The following is a 15,763-nucleotide window of genomic DNA, read 5'->3' as shown; positions in this document are numbered from 1 at the left end:
GACTGGTGAGCTGGGATGTTGCTATGATTTCCTATAGGCAAGTAATCTGTAAAGAACATTTTCAGACAAGCTTGGCTGTACTTAAAACTAATAGAGTTAGGTAGGGCTGAAAAAAGCCTTCTGCAGTTTGGGCCAGTATATTTTCAAGCTGGAGAAGTATGTGATGTTATGTAATGTAAAAGATTCCTCATTTCTGATGGGATTAGCTCTGTAACTTAAAGTATGGCTCTGTGGTTGTTGTTTTTGTTGTTGTTACACAAGTAGCCATAGTACAGTGCTCTGTGTTGTACAGCCATTGCAAAAAGCAGTGAGACAAGGAGATGCATGAGAGAGAGGACAAATAAGGTGAGACAGGGAGAATATGGGAAAGAAGGTAGAATGAATTTTTGTAGGGTGAGTGAGGCATCGTAGGGCCTACACCAAGTATGCAGTGACAGCCCAAGGCACTGAGAAACTGCATTGCTCTAAGTCTGTCTACTGTTCGTGTGTGAAAATACTTCCTATAGAGTGTGTATAGTTTGTTGATGATTGTAATGCTTTCAACAAGGACTTTTGTGGTGCTGCACAGAAGTAACTATGCCAGTCTTTATGTAAAGTGTTTTTGAGTAAACTGTTGAAAAGATGACGTTCCAAACAGCCACAGTTTGAAAACCTGATAAGGAAGGAATCGTCGTGAATTGTTTTGTTCCAAAGCTGTATACTTAGTCGTCCTGGCAGATAGCTCTCACTCCTCTAAGGCTGTGCTCTTGCAGAACGGTTAGATGCAGTTACCTGCCTTTGAGCTGATTCCTGGAGTTAGCCTAAATCGAATGGCAGCAAAGCAGGACATAAATCACTTTGTGGATCTGGGTTGTTAACCGTACTAGTGAAAAACATTCTTTGGGTCACCAGTTTAAATGAAAACAAACAAACAAAAACCCACCACCACCTAGATAGTCTTGTGTGTGATTAGGGTAGGTATTACTCTGTTCATGCATACGGCCAGAAACAGAGAATGTCTCTAAATTCAGCAAGTGGTGTGTGTTGCTCTAAAGGCAGCAAGTGACTCATGTGACTGTCTTAGCAGCTGGGCAGCAAGATTAGAGAGCTACTATGTACACATTCCCTTAGGGGGGGTCCAAGCTATTGCTAAATGAAGTTGTGTCACTGCCAACAACTGAATAACGGGCATAAGGAATAGTAAATAAATGTGTCATAAGGTTACCTCAGTGGTCGTTTCACATGGTCTTTAGAGAAGAAAAATGTCTCGAGGTTTCTGTTTAAAAGACTTTTTTTTTTTTTTTTTTCCCCTAACACGTCAACTTCGTACGTCATTACATATCTATTGTCCCTTTAAGTTTGCAGATATGTAAAAGTCATCTTGGAATGGCTGTTCCTGACACTGCAGGAAAAAATGAAAATGTTTGTGAGTGAAGAATCTTATTCCAAAGAAATCCTTTATTTGTAAAAGTGCTAAAAATATGCTTGTATCTTGAAGTATTTTGATTTGAACTGAAATTGGCAAAGCGTGTACTTCTTGGTCACTAGCTAATTTGAAGACTTATTCATGATGTTATTCCTCATGTATTTCCTAATTGTAAGAATTTGTGAAGTTTGTTCCAAATTGTCTTTAAGTTTTCCTGGCATGCCAATATGGATTAGTGGAATACGTGTTCTTTTTATTTATTTTTTTTCAAGCTTCCCTAATCAAATTCTTTTTTTTTTTTTTTTTTTTTAAGCTCAGATGCTTGCTTTTCACAAGAAAGTTACAAAACATTTCTGAATGCTTTGTCTTTTATAGGTACATATTTACAGTTACACATAGGTCTTTAATATATTATTTATGGGTGTAAACTCAAAATTGTTGCCCTGTCAAATACCACTGTAGGACTAAACCTCCCAAGAGCTCCTTTCAGTCTTGTGGACCGAAGGACGTGCACTTGATGGCTGCAGTCAAGTAAATTGATACAGAAATCAAGAAGACGTGAATGTGAAGCTCCCTAGCACCATTTTTAGCATCATCATTCAGGCCATTATTATGTCTTACAGCTGAGAATTTATTTACCAAAGAGGAATTTTTGTGTTTGAAAAGACCAGGTGGACAAGAGGTCAAGCCCTTGATCAATTCATTATAGTAAAAGAGTACCAGACGTGTGTTCCTAGCCATCATTACTGCATCCTGCTGCCTCTAAAAACTACCAACTGATTGGTTTTTTGGTCTGCTTTGGATTCTGTTTTCTCTTTTTTCCTACTTAGAAACAACTGGTTTCCTATTTGTTACTCTCTTTCATGTTGATTGCAAGTTTGTGTGACTGTTCCTCAGCAACAGTTTTGATTTATATCTCTAATAAAAGTGTTGAACATCATATAAAATTGCCTGAAGTTGTCAGTGCATCAGACAGCTACCTTTTAATAACAGTGTACAACACCTTGTTGATCTGGTCTTTTTGTCTTTGCATGTGTAGATTTTTCTTTGTAATGAAGTCTCTTACTGTTTAGTGTTTTGAAATCTTCAATTTATAGGCATTCTTTTTTGTTTGTTTGTTTGTTTTTTTAGTTGGTTTTGATTCATCCTCCTCTGAATCTTTGGTTACTATTTTTTTCCATGTACTGTTTTCCTCTACCAAAATGCTGTCGTCATTTTTTGGTCACACATTACTCATCAGTTGCAAAAGAAAAGTGAGTGTTCTTGTTTCTTTATTGCTTAGTTGGATGGTGCTCTGTGACATTGGAGCATGAGCAAACAGAGGGGTACCTGTCTGTCGGTAAGGAGCTTGCAGATACCATGCAAGCGGACTGTGGCTGAGGATATACCTGCAGAATGCGTCAGTCCTCTGAAAAGCAGTAGCTACTTGTATGCATTTATGGATTTGTGCTTTTCTTGATGTGAGCCACCAGAAACATCCATCTTCCAGCAGAGTTTCAGGTTCTGAGCTCTGCTGTCCTGTGCTGCCTACAGCACGAGTCCCGAGCTCTGACCTCTCTCATGCCAAAAAACTGCTGCAGCATGCAGATTGCACGGGGCTGCTTCCCTATCCTGCAGCATGCTGTGTTTGCTCAGAACACCTTTTGCACCATTGGAAGAGTCATATAAACAGCTGTCCTGAGAGGATATTTGCCTGAACGAGACCTGGGTTGTTTGCTTCTTACAGATAGGTGCACAAAATTTGCATGAGACAAATTTTTGCTGCCCCACTGAAACAGAAGTCTCCTCTCAGAAGGAGGAATTCTCTTAGGCTACTTCTAGCTAGAAATACAATATGTTTTTCATAATTTTTATTTTTAAATGGTCAAGGGTACAGCCCAGCAAAATCAGTCAGAAGTGTCTCATACCTATGTTAGATCACCTTCTGTAAAAAGGCATAGTTCAAGGAATTTGAGAGTAGGAAAGCATCTTGTTGGTACTGTCCTTCCCCCCTCATGCCTTCCTGCCACTCCGTGCTTAAGAGCAGAATCATCGTGGGGTTGGCTTCTCAGGGCTGTGAGTAAATCGTGGATGCTCTGAAGGAAGTGGAGGTGCTGTTCCTGATGCTATTTCTGTCCTGTGGTGAGAATTTTGCAGTGTTACTGCGGTTGTGTGTGCTACCTACCCAGTGTGCTTTCCTTTGACAGGAAGACCTGCAACTAAAGAGGAAAAAAATGATCTGGGGGAAGTTGGTAACGTTTGTTTTTTTTTTCTTTTTTTTTTTCTCTCAGCCTGTGCTCAGCATTTCTCAGGGCTGGAGTTGCAGTTTCACACCTTTCGATGTACCAGCGCAGGCCTGGCAGGTTGGCTGGGAGATTTAAATTGATCAAAAGTTACTCCAGCTCTTTGGTTTCGGGTGTGATCTCGGTGATGGACTTTCTAGTGATGAAGAGAATCTCTGTCACTGACTTCAAAAAGGGTGAAATCATGGCTCTGATATCCTCTGAATAAGGCAGCCTTCTGGGGCAAGCTCAAAAGTAAAACGTGGAAAGAAGAGGAGCTCAGATAGCTGAAACACTCTTCTCCAGTAACTATAGATACTGTGGTCTCTCACAGGAGAACTGCATACAGGAAGAATGTTTGTTTCTAAGTGCTGATGACCGTGTGAGAATAAATAGTACTAAAGGAGGCTTTAGGAGTTCTGTTGCTTTGTTCATGTGTTTAAAAAATATATATAGCATCCATTTTTAGGATACAGTGTACTAGAGGCTGAAAAGAAAAACACAGCAGGAATCTGTCCCTTCCCTGTGAGGCTCAGAGAAGAGTGGAAGGGAAAGAAACAGTTAAAGCACTCACAGTTGTGTGTATATGTATACTGTTTAAATTTGTCTGTCAATTTAGCAATGGTGGCTGACACTAGGATCTTTAAATCAAATAGTACAATTGGCAGTCCCCCATTTGCACAAAGTGAAGATATACTGCCATGTGCACTCCTGGGCTCCGCTCCGTTTCAGGCCCTATATCTGAAGTCACATACCAGTGGGATGCTAGTTCTCGGAGCTGTATGGATCGCACAGATGGGAGTTCACAAGCCAGTTGGCTGGCTGGAAACTTATACATGGATCTTGACAATGGAACATATTTATACAGTGTTCTGGTATGCTCACTAGCACATTTGATGTTTCGCCTCAGACTCTGGATGCTTTCAGAAATCCTGCCTGCAGCCTCAGTCTGCACCCTTGCGAATCTGGCTCCTGTGATGCCCAGCTTAGACCATGCGTGTGGACTAGACTTGTAGACTTGTACGGTGGGCAGTTGAATGTCAAAACAAGTCAGCTTGCAATGCGTGCCCAGCGTAAAATCCAGAGTGAAAATACAATAAATGGCTCCTGTCACTTTTCTAAGGGTTGTTTAATAAGGATCAAGTTTTGTGGCATTTTTCAAATAGCCTGTTTTGAGATGACTAAGCCTAGTTTTATTCAAAACTATTGTCTTAATCATCTCTCGAGAACATGTCTTTCATTGCCTTCCCCTGCAAGTGCAGACATTAGGTATTTTTGCAAATCAGCCCTTGGACACACATGGCAAGGACCTGGAAAATTAATGATTCCTTGTATAGTGTTCAGTTTAAGTGACAGAGATCTCTAGTAGATTCTGAGCTCTGTAGGACAGTGTTCAATTATCTGACTCAAAAGGATTGGTTTCTGAATGACTAAAGGGGTTGTGGAAAAAGTAATGAAGAAACTGGCCAAATTTGGGTAGAGTTCACAGGAATGACAGCTAGACCACTATTTCTGTCTAATTTCACGTCTCTATCCCAAAGGACACGGGTTCAAAACTGTAGGAAAAGGGTAAGTGGGAGAAGTCTGCCAGAACTTTCTTATGAAGGAAAAACTTCTTTTCCTTACTTTTTTTTTAATGGTTCTATGGTTTTGAATGAAAAAAAAAAATACTGGAGCAGACACTAACTTGTAAAATTTCAGCCCAAACAATGGTAGTTTGGCAAAGTCATCTGCTATGTTATATAGAGAAGTCTGTCTTATAATGGCATGTGTTTGGCAGCATAGTGAAATGTGATACTATGAATTCTGCAATAGTGAAACATGTTGGATTTGAGTCAGCATTTGTACCTACTGACAGCAGTCAGTTCTTGTGTGAATTAACAGAATTGTCTTGCTTCAAATAAGGACTTGATAGATGACCATATCTCACATCTTACCAGCCCAATGAAGGCCCAAGATGAAAAATACAACGTGATAAAATGGCTATCAGAAGTTGTTTAGTGGAGATGATTATACTCGTTTGCATATCAAGGCCCTGCATCTGACAGTTGTAAAACCAAATGTGTAGGGACAGGCTTGGCAGGAGACATGTCGTGATAGCTTTTCCCATATATTCTAGTTGCCAGCAATTCACTGGTCACAGGCTTCCTGAGCCAGACTTAGCGTTTTTATATTTACTAGACTTTTCCATGAACATTTTCCTGTGACCTCTTCAGCACCTTAAGTGTCTAAACACTCTACAGCAAGAAGTTCCACAGCAAAAATATGAAGAACATGTGTGCTTCCTTCTTGAGCCCGTGTCCTGGTGATTTCACTTCATGTCTCCAGCTCTTTCCTTGGAAAAGACACTACTACCAGCCTGTTCAGATTCCCCTGTCATTCTCTAGCCACTTCAGTGCTCATATGCCTGTGTGCCATTTCAATTGCATCTCTTACCTATGTTTACTGATTCCACTTGCTTTCTGGAGCTTGGTTTCCTTGTCCTCCCAGGCACTCACTGTTAGTTTAAGCTTCTGCTAGTTTGCTAGATTTAGGCCTTAAGCTTACTCTTCAGAAGTATTTCAGCGAATGCTGGGAATTATTAAGAGTGGAATAAAACAGGTAGCAGCCTGTGGTGTATTTGTCTTGAATACCAAACGAGAGGTATGTGTGAAAGGGAGAAAATGCAGAAGGTGATAAATACGAACAGAGTAGTGAAACAGCTTCCACACAAAGAAGGCCTAAGTTCTAGGGCCTTAGATTCTTCAGCCTGACAAGAGAATACAACAGGGAGAATGCAGCACAGGTTCCATATCAGAGGCAGGGAATCATAAAGGTGTAATGAGTGACACAGAAGCCTGGAATGCCTTAGGTTGAAAGGGACCTTAAAGCCCCTCAGGTTCCAACCCTCTGCCATGGGAAGGGTGGCCTCCCAGCAGATTCAGCTGCCCAGAGCCCCATCTGACCTGGCCTTGAACGCCTCCAGAGGTGGGGCATCCCCAGCGTTGATAAAGGATGAGCAAAGTTATTGAGAATTGAGAGAAATAATGGGAGGTTGGTTGAGAACTAGCTAAAAGAAAGCAATTGTTAATAAAACATGAAATGAAGCTGTAGAAATCCTTGTCACGAGACATCGAGAGTAAAAAAGTTCCCATGGGCACAAAAGGGAACTCCTAACAGAGTGGACGAGTGCTTTGATGGCTATCAAGTCCATCCAAATCAGGATGTCCCTAGCTCCCAAACAGTAGTACTTTCCCCAATTACTCTGCACTTGCCCTTCCTCGTAGGCTGCTATTGGCTGATGCTGGGTGGGCTTTGAGTCTGAATGCTGAGACCACAATTGTGCTGTGCTGAGAGCTCAAGGGAAACTGTCCTAGGAGCCATAGCTGGCTGGCTGTGACCTTGTGTAGATCCACTAGTTACGTCATCTTTTGACGTGTAAGTGGTCATTATCCTTGGTTTAATTATTAAGACATTTTGTGATTTTGTTTTGGTCAGATGTTTTGTTGTGCTACCCCAAACAGATTTTTTTGTGAACATGTATTACCAAATTTATACAGTGTTTCTAGCAAGAATTTGATTGTCTACTGCCATGGTATCTGTCTGTCTCTTTCTTCCCTGGAAGTAGAGATGCTTTTATGCATAATAGTAGGTTTTTTCTTCTCCAACAGCTCTCTTTAGTGACTTTTAGTAGCTGCTTATATGATGGTCATACACAGATGTTTTGCATCTCTGCTACTTCCAAGTAATGAATCATTAGCCTCTAAGTGCGATACTCTGTCCTTTGCTGTTACTTTTCATCCCATTTCTGTCGCAGCTGTCCTTAAGATTTGGCACAGCTTTTCTTGTGGGTTGTTTCAGACTGCACAATACTTCTAGTACCTCTTAGGTTTGTATTTTACACAAATTTTGGTAGTGCTCGTGTAAAGTTGTAACAAGAAATACAAAGGAAAATGTTGGATCAGGAAAGACAGACAAGCAGTCTTGGCAGAACTCCATCAATAACATCCTTCCACCTTTCAGAAAGAAAACTGTTTTCATCTCCTCTTGATCTTCTGCTTTTCCTGCTTTGCAATTCTGGAACTGGCCCCTCTCCTCTCAGTTCAGCAAACTGCTTCTCAGGTGGTGGTATATCAGATATCTGACTGAGTTGGACTTGAGCTGTTGTGCTTCCTTTCTATAAAGAATATTTTGTCATGTTGAAGGAAAGTTGGATGTTTGACATGGTTTCAGCTTTTAAAAATCATGTTATATTTTATTGGTTTTTTGTTGTTTTTTTTTTTTCTCTTTACCTTCATGTTTTCATTCTTTCTTCCAAAATGTGATCCAAGAAAGAAGCTGCGCTATCATCAGATACAGTGTGGCCAGATAACTTTTTTCCACCTTTCCTCAATGCTGAAATGAGACAGAAACTTTTCGGATTTAATGCTGTTCTGAGACTCTCTCATCTTATCACGTGGCAGTGTTGCTTCCAGTTAAATCAGATGATAGTCCTGAAATGTGGGAGGCAGTGCTGTGTTGATATGCTAGATTTCACTTAATTCATCTTTCAGAAGCCCCTGTGCCCATCTCTGAAGTTGGCATAACCCCTGAAGCAGAGGACTGTAAGATTCTCTCTTGTTTTCCCTGTAGTGGAAGTGGCAAGTTGAAACAGTTGCTGTTGCTTCTCCTTGGTGTTAGTAATGGCTGTGGATGTTCGGCAAGCTTAGTTCCGGCAAAGTTCATTCAGGGAAGATGCCTGCAGTGGCAGGGATTCAGCCACTAGTGCCACTTGTCATCCCTGCTGAGGGCGGGCACCTTGCTGGGTCGTGGTGCCCCATCAATCCTCTGTGCTCCATCTGCTGCTCAGGGGTAGGGGCCCTCATGCCTGCGGGGTCGGGATGCTGCCAAAACTGCTCATTTAGTAGGTAGTAAAACTTCTGCTGTTCTTGATGTCGAGCTGCTGCACAGAACCTGTAGGTGCGGTTTCGTGGTGATCCTCAGCAAGAACTGCAGGAATCCTAGTCAGAGATGGAATCCTTTACCTGAGAGGCTGTTCTCGCCTCTTCCCTCATACTGTCAGTAAGCCCCCTCCGAAGGGGGGCTGCATGGAAACAAACTGCTTTTTTCTGCAATTCATTGGACTGCCTTAACTCTCTGTCCCAGTACTCTGTGTGGTCAGACGAGCACCGGTTTGAGAAGGGAAGGGAGGTAGGAGGGAGTACCATTGATCTGTTTCGGTGTGCAGGCCTGTTCAAAATTGCAGAGGTCTGTCAGCCCGTTCCACTCAGCGGGAAAGCTGTACAGACATTTGTCTGTCTCAGTCCCCTGGCTATCACTTTGGAAGCAGCACAGGAGCTCTTAGCCCTGCCTTAGGGCTGCTGGGGCTCCCCTGAGCTTGGTGTTGATGGCCTGTGGCCGCAAGCCCATGGCAGACCTGCAGCATGCACTGGGGAACATGTCCTCTGCCCACAGCTGCCCCAGGGACCAAGGTGCTCGCCGCTGTGCAGTCTAATTCTGCTGCTTGGCTTTGGAGACTGAGTCCAGAGAGGGGAAGGTAACTGCTGAGGCTGTTTGCCAAGCCAGATATCAAATCTGGTGAGGAATCAGGACTTGAGGTTAACTGCCAGCAATTATCTCTGAGTGATTCTTTAGTGTCTTGTTTTCAATTGAAAAAAAGGAAAAATGAGGTCTCACAGTGCTGGCTCCTGTGGCCTTGCAATTCAAGGGAAGTAGCAGCTCTCATCTTTGTGAGTTCAGCCTCTTGCTACTAAACCCCAAAGTTTTTGTGACAGCTGATGTAATGAGGAGACTGAAATACAAACCTCTGGTGTTCCAAGCTCCCGTTCGGGATGCAGACTCCTGAAAGCACTTCCTTGCTTTGCTAAGGAAAGCATTTCCAAAAGGGATGCGCTTAAGTCATCAAACCCTTCTGCCTGTTTCTGTCAGCAGTGAGCTGTTCCTTAGCCGCTCCTTCCCGTAGCCCTTTCTGGCCACTTTGTGTTCATCCTGCCAGCAGATGTTGTCCCCCAGCACCCAGCAGCCTGGCCAGGCAAGGAGAGCCATGTGTTTGGGATGAAGGAGGAAGATTTTCATCACCAGGGGTCAGAAATAAGCTTCTCGTGTGTGGTCGATAATACGTAGCACGCGTGGTTTAGTAAGATGAGCTTCCAGCTCTCTCTGCAGGAGGAAGGGATGCATACCTTTCATTAACTTCTGCAGATTTCTACGATCTGATAGGAGACGGGAAAGAAATTTAATTTCTACAGCCAAGTCTCTGTGTGTTACTTTCTCATGTGTTGCTGATGACGGAAAGCTTGGGCGGGTGCCGTGCTGTCAGACTGCATTACCCAGCACTCGCTGTCAGGAGTCACACTCCATGCTTGCAAGCGCGGCTTTCCTTTTTCCTGAAGGACTGCAGGTTTGTGTGGGTACAAACAGTGGTGGCACAAGTCCTCTGGTATTCAGATTTGTGTGTGCAGAGCACTGTGAAATTTGTAGTTGTAATGTTATCTGTTAAGAGTAGAGTAAATCCTACTAAAGCAAGTAGTGTAAATTACACCGGCTGTACTTCAGATAAGTCTCCCTACTGTTGTGTGCAATTAGACAGAGCTTTTTAGAGGATTAATAGTTATTATATTATAAGAGATTGGACTGTGGTAGGAAATGAGGCTTCCACTGAAAATTTTCTTTAAGCATCCAAATGCAAAGATCCCTTACTAAAATGTATCTAGCTGTTTAGCTTTTCTTAGCAGAAGGTTCATAGGTCATAGAAACAAGTGCTGTATGAAATTTCAAACCCAATGGTCACCTGCTTTTAAAGAAAAACAGAAGTAGTAGCTCATTTCAGAAAGCAACAAGTTATTTAACTTCTGTGTTGTGCTGTCATTATATGCCTCTGCTCATTTGCATCCATCTGTATGCTATACTGTTTGGATTATTCTTTTGTTAATTTTATTTTGAGCTGCAGAAGCCAGCACGGGCACCTTAAGATTTCATTGGCTTGCTTTCTGGACACCTTTTTTCTGAGAAAAGATGGTCATACCAAGACTGTGAATAACCCTCTCTGTGTTCAGATCTGTCGGACAGTGAGCATTGCCTTGCATTTTAGCTTTGCTTCCTTGCCTCTGCCTCACTTCGCTTTGCTTTTTAGGCCCCCCTTTCCTCTTCACGTTGTTCACTGTTTTGTTTCACTTTTTTTAACCAACTTGTCATCTGCCAAATAAAGAGTACGGAAGAGATTGTTTCCTTATAATTGTTCCTTATCCACTTATAATTTGCTTTCCCTTCCTTACTCTATTTTGCGCCTATCTCCTGATCTTCTCACCTTCGTCCCTATCCCTCCTCCCTTCACAGTCTTTGGTTTTGGAAAGAGCTGGGAGATGTGGTTGTATGCCAGACGGGCTTGGTTATTACTTACATAGGGAAACTTCATCCTGTCCAACAAGTAAGCTATTCGTAGCCTTGAGGGATATATCTAAAGGGCACAGAGTTTCCACTCAAAATTTAAGTAGATTAGATTGTGTGTACATATTTGTTGTGACTTGGCAGGTGTCCCAGTGCCTGAGGTCTTAGAACATATACTTTGCTATACTTGAGGCAAGCTGAACTGCATGTTTCAAGAGACGTTCTGGAGCAGTGGGAGGCTGCAAGGAGTTCACAAAGGTGTTATCCTCTCTAGATCTTACGCAACAGGAATCCTGACTGCTGTTCTGTCTAGTCCCGTAATTTATCTTGGTATTAACTTCTATCAGATGCTTCAAGGGGTGGAATAACCGTAAGACAGAGAGGATAAAATCCTCTTTTAACTCTCTGCTGCTTTGGATTCTGTTCTGGAAGAAGAGGGCTGCTATTATTTTTTCTGAAGCCCTCTTAAAATCACGATACCATTCTGATGATCGCATTAGAGATGAGTGTTGTCTGCATAACTGTATGCCACCTACTGGCACTGCATCTCACAGGCTAATTGCTGTTAAAAACAAAGTATTTGTGCTTATTAGTTGGAAATTTGCTACGCTGTGGTGTTATTATCTCTCACTGTTGTGAGAACAGCTGAAACTGCGTCATCAAGTTAGTCTACTGTTAATTATTTTAATAGTATTCACTCGTGTTGTTGGTTTGTTGCTGTTTATTTGTTTGGTTTGTTTATTTGTTGTTGCTTTTGTTTTATTTTTTTAAGTGCAGTCCTGAAATTCAGGTGCTGCAGACATGCTGGAGGGAACTGTGAGGTTAAAGCAGTTGTATTTTATGAAATTGTTTGGTATGGCGCTTTTCCTTATAAGGTCCAATGACCAGTTGTTTTGATTATTTAGAAGGGAAAAATTCCATGAGAACTGTTACTGAAAATGACTAACTTGGCATTAGTAATCTGTCATTCTCTTACAGCATTTGATGCAACACTGAAGTTAATAAAGATTGCTGAAATATCAGCAATCTGAAGCGCTGAAATATCTGAGCTGAAGTGCTCAGATGTTTTCAAATTCATATTCATATGTGAACTGCTTATTACATTTTCTTGTAAATCACTAGTAGTATCTGTAAATAAATATGGTCTTTGTTTGTGGGGGTGTGATCTCAACATCCAGGCCTTTGTAAATAAAGAGTAGCCTGGATATCTAAGAGAAAAGTCAAACAGTTGTTTCATAGAGCAGGCTGACCTAAAGGCAGCTCGGAGCTGGAGAGGTTCCTAGGTTTTTCTGTTAGAGAGGTGAAATCTCTGCAGAATGATGGTAGCACTGTGCTGGAGAATCTGCAGGAGCCCAGTGGGATTGTCAGGTCAGGTTGCATGGGGAAGGGATCCTTGACAGAGAGGTGGTGTGGATTTATTTAAGCGGTTTTGTTTCTTTATTTAAGCAAGGGTTGGAAGCTAATAAAAATGCACTAGCAGATAGGCAGCACATATGGGCCCCTTTTGCTTGAAGTTACAGAGGAGTATGAGAGAGATGCTACTAGGATTTACCTGATTTGAAATGTACATCTACCTTACTCGTGCTTTGGGCATCTCAGTGCTTTGGGAAGAAATGCCTAAAAACAGCCGCCCAAACACATTTCTGCTGTCTGTTAGAGCAGGCTCTTAGAGGATGAGGAATGATCTGCTTTTACCTTCTGTATGTTGAAATTTACCCTAACAGGCAGAAAGTTGCATGAAAAAAATTACTGCGTTTCTTTTACTTCTGTTAGGCTTTTCTAAGAACAGAAACATAGGAATCACTCAAGCAAATAATGGGTAGAATTGTCCCTTTTGTAAACCTTATAACAGAGGTAGTGAGAAAGCTTTTGTGATCAACAGTCTAGACACCCTATTTACTATGGTTTTGTCTACAGTAGGCTGCTGCTTTGAACGTGTTCTTCTCATGGCATCGAGTGTCCGTGCTGAACTGAATTCTGCAGGTTGTGTCAGAAAAAGGCTGCTTGCTGCAGTAAGTGCAGGAAATGCACATTGCAGTCAGTTAGACTCCTCTCTAAGGTGTCTGAGTTACTGCCTTATAATATGCTAGTTTGTTCTCTGTACCGTATTTCTTCCCACCTGGCTCTCTACCCATGTCCTTCTTTACTCCAGGACCATCCTGATTAGTGGTAAATGCTTTATATGTGTTGGCACTTACGATAAAGATTATGAAGAGTTTGGTTGTGGTGATTTATTAGTTACGAAGGGTCTACATTGTCTCTGGAATTGTGTGGCCTCTCATTTGTTCATGTCTGATGCTACTCAGATGACAGTCATTGCGGGACGTACAGATACAGGCCAGTGCCCACAGAAATGAAAGCCAAAGGGCACACCTGGAGGTGTCCTCAGGGATGAATCAATAAAAAAGGCTGTAATGGATCTGTCAATTGACAAGGAAACATAACGAGATTCTTGCTCAGTGCCCTCACAAGTTCTTTGGGCTGGGGTTCTGCCCGTGACATTGCCACCAAATCCAGGAGTGACGTATTTATTTTTTTTCCCGGATGGTGCACAGTGCCACAGCAGAGGCTTGAGGCAGCCAGGTAAAAGCCCAGCAGTAAAGGTCAGTAGCCTCACCTATGCCATACTGTCCAGCCTGGCCTGGGCTTGCTGGAAGCACTGACTCATCAGATGCGAGCAATACCCAAGAAACAACCACAGGATCCCGCAGAGACTGGAGGAGGAAGCCGATCCAGTAAGTACTGCATGCCCAATTGCACAATAATTTCACAGTAGGGTTTGAACTACTTTTTCTGGAGTGGAGAGCTGTGGCTCAGGTAGCGGCCTTCCATTTGCAGTTCCACTCGGCAGTTCTCAAACGCAGGTCAGGCATGTCTTTATTTATTAGCCGTGGGTTCCTCACCCACACATACGTGCTCTCGCTCACTGGCCCCCTCCAATCTTCTGTGCTCCAGCTGTGATTCCTACATGTCTTTGCTTCTCTTATCCTCTCACCTGAAGAATAACAGCTTTACTATTGGTACTCCTTTCCCATCTCAAATTATTTTATGTCGAACACAGTAAATTCAATGCAGCCCTCACTCAGCTCACCTTGCCTAATTACCAGCCCTGGTTTGCTGAAGTACTACTTGGAAACTTTATTGTCAGTTTCCCTGTACCTCCTTCTTCTCCTTCCCCTTGTTATCTTTGTTTCCTACCCTCTGTGTAAGAGACCCACCCCATAATGAAGGTCTCTTTGCCACCCAAGTCTCTGCAGCCCATCCCATAGTTCCCTGCCCTGTTTGGGAAGCCTGGAGATCTCTAGAAGGATTGGAGAGGTGACCCTGCTCTTGATGCTGATCTCAGGAGCTCATGGCTCTCTCTCTGCTTGCGTAGGGGAGCCGGGATGCTGTGGGGAGGGTTCATGGCTACACACAGCAAGGAGCAAATACTTCCCCACTGAGCTAGAGCTGTGGTACAGCTCTCCTTCCTGCTTCCTGGCATCTCAGCTTCTTGCCTGGGTGGAAGGAGAGAGGGTTTAGAGACTGGAGGGAAGTGGTTGTTTGGGGCAGGCACAGATGCAGTGGATGGATGATGTTACATGTGACTCCCCCTCCTGGCTGCACCCCTCACCTCAGTACTCCTCAGTGTCATCTGTGACAAATCTGCACTGTTGACATGGGATTTATTAGCATTCTCTCTTCGGTACCAGACATCACAAATAGAAGAGTTCTTGATCACACTTCTTGATGCTTATGCATTTTTCACACTGTGTGGTTTTCTTTCTCCTGCCCCTTCCATCAACCGAAAGAGCATCACCCTCCTAAATCTGTGTTTAAAGCAGCTCACTTCTTTGCTGTGCCAGGTCCCGGACATGAGTTGCACTTTTCTGCCTCCTCTCTCAGCTGATCTGATCTCCTCTTGTTTCCTCCTCGCTAATCGCAGCCTTCCCCAGCTTTGGTTATGCTGCCCCCCTGCTCCAGACCTTAGTCATGCTCAGAGTGTTTATAAATCCGAATGCAGCCTCAAATATAAAGCCGTGCTGTTGCTGAGCTTTGTTAGCGTGCTCAATCTCTGCTGAGGGTGAAGCACTCAAGGAATTTCAAACTGCTTTGCTTTCCTAAAACTTTATTTAGTGTAGTGGACTTGTGTATATGTAACTACCAGTACAGATTTGTCTTAATTTTGCAGCGTGCTTTACAGTAACTTGTAGGAGCCACAATGAATGTGTGGGAGGGGGGTTTAATACAAATGTTGCAAGGTAAAGGAGTTCCTTTTTTTTTTTTTCCTTTTTTTTCTTACCCCCTTCCTTCTAGGATATACTCACCTAATCGTCCTGGATGATGCTTTTCAGTAGGCAGCCTTACAGTGTGTTATCTCAGCTTACCTGTGTCTGTAGAAATGAAGCCCTTTCATCTCCCAGGGAGTAGTATCCTTCAGCATAAGGACAGCTAGTTGCACGTGTGTGCAATTACAAATGTAATGCCCAATGTTTTTTTTTTGTTTGTTTGTTGTTTGTTTTGTTTTGTTTCGTTTTAAATACAACCAAAACCCTTTGTTTTCAAATAACTGTCCAACAGAGTCTGACGACTTTGAGTTTGGAAACAGTAGTGAGCAGCTTACTCCATCACGTGTGTCCCAGAAAAACCTAAAGCAGCATATATAGTATGTGGAAGCAATTTGGAAAGCATCTTGCAGTTTTGAACAGAACGTGGTGAAAAGAAATGTTGGGGGAGAAGAATTTGAATGTGG

At 42.7% G+C, this 15,763-nt stretch overlaps 1 protein-coding gene across 4 annotated transcripts in view; it reads left to right on the top strand.

Moving 5' to 3' along the window:
- Window positions 1–15,763, top strand: part of PLAG1 (PLAG1 zinc finger) — a 47,759-nt gene that overhangs the window by 12,910 nt on the left and 19,086 nt on the right. For 2 of the 4 annotated variants that reach the window (XM_052703181.1, XM_052703177.1), the window contains exon 2: window positions 13,587–13,766. The exons of the other annotated variants lie outside the window; for them this stretch is intronic. The gene's annotated coding sequence lies outside the window, so the exon portion shown is untranslated. The remainder of the gene's footprint in view (window positions 1–13,586; window positions 13,767–15,763) is intronic. 4 annotated transcript variants of the gene reach the window in all.

The sequence above is a fragment of the Tympanuchus pallidicinctus genome, unplaced genomic scaffold, assembly GCF_026119805.1.
Source record: "Tympanuchus pallidicinctus isolate F22 unplaced genomic scaffold, pur_lepc_1.0 scaffold5, whole genome shotgun sequence".
NCBI lineage: Eukaryota > Metazoa > Chordata > Aves > Galliformes > Phasianidae > Tympanuchus > Tympanuchus pallidicinctus.
The sequence above is the reverse complement of the archived record's forward strand: the minus strand, read 5'-3'. Positions and strand labels throughout refer to the sequence as shown.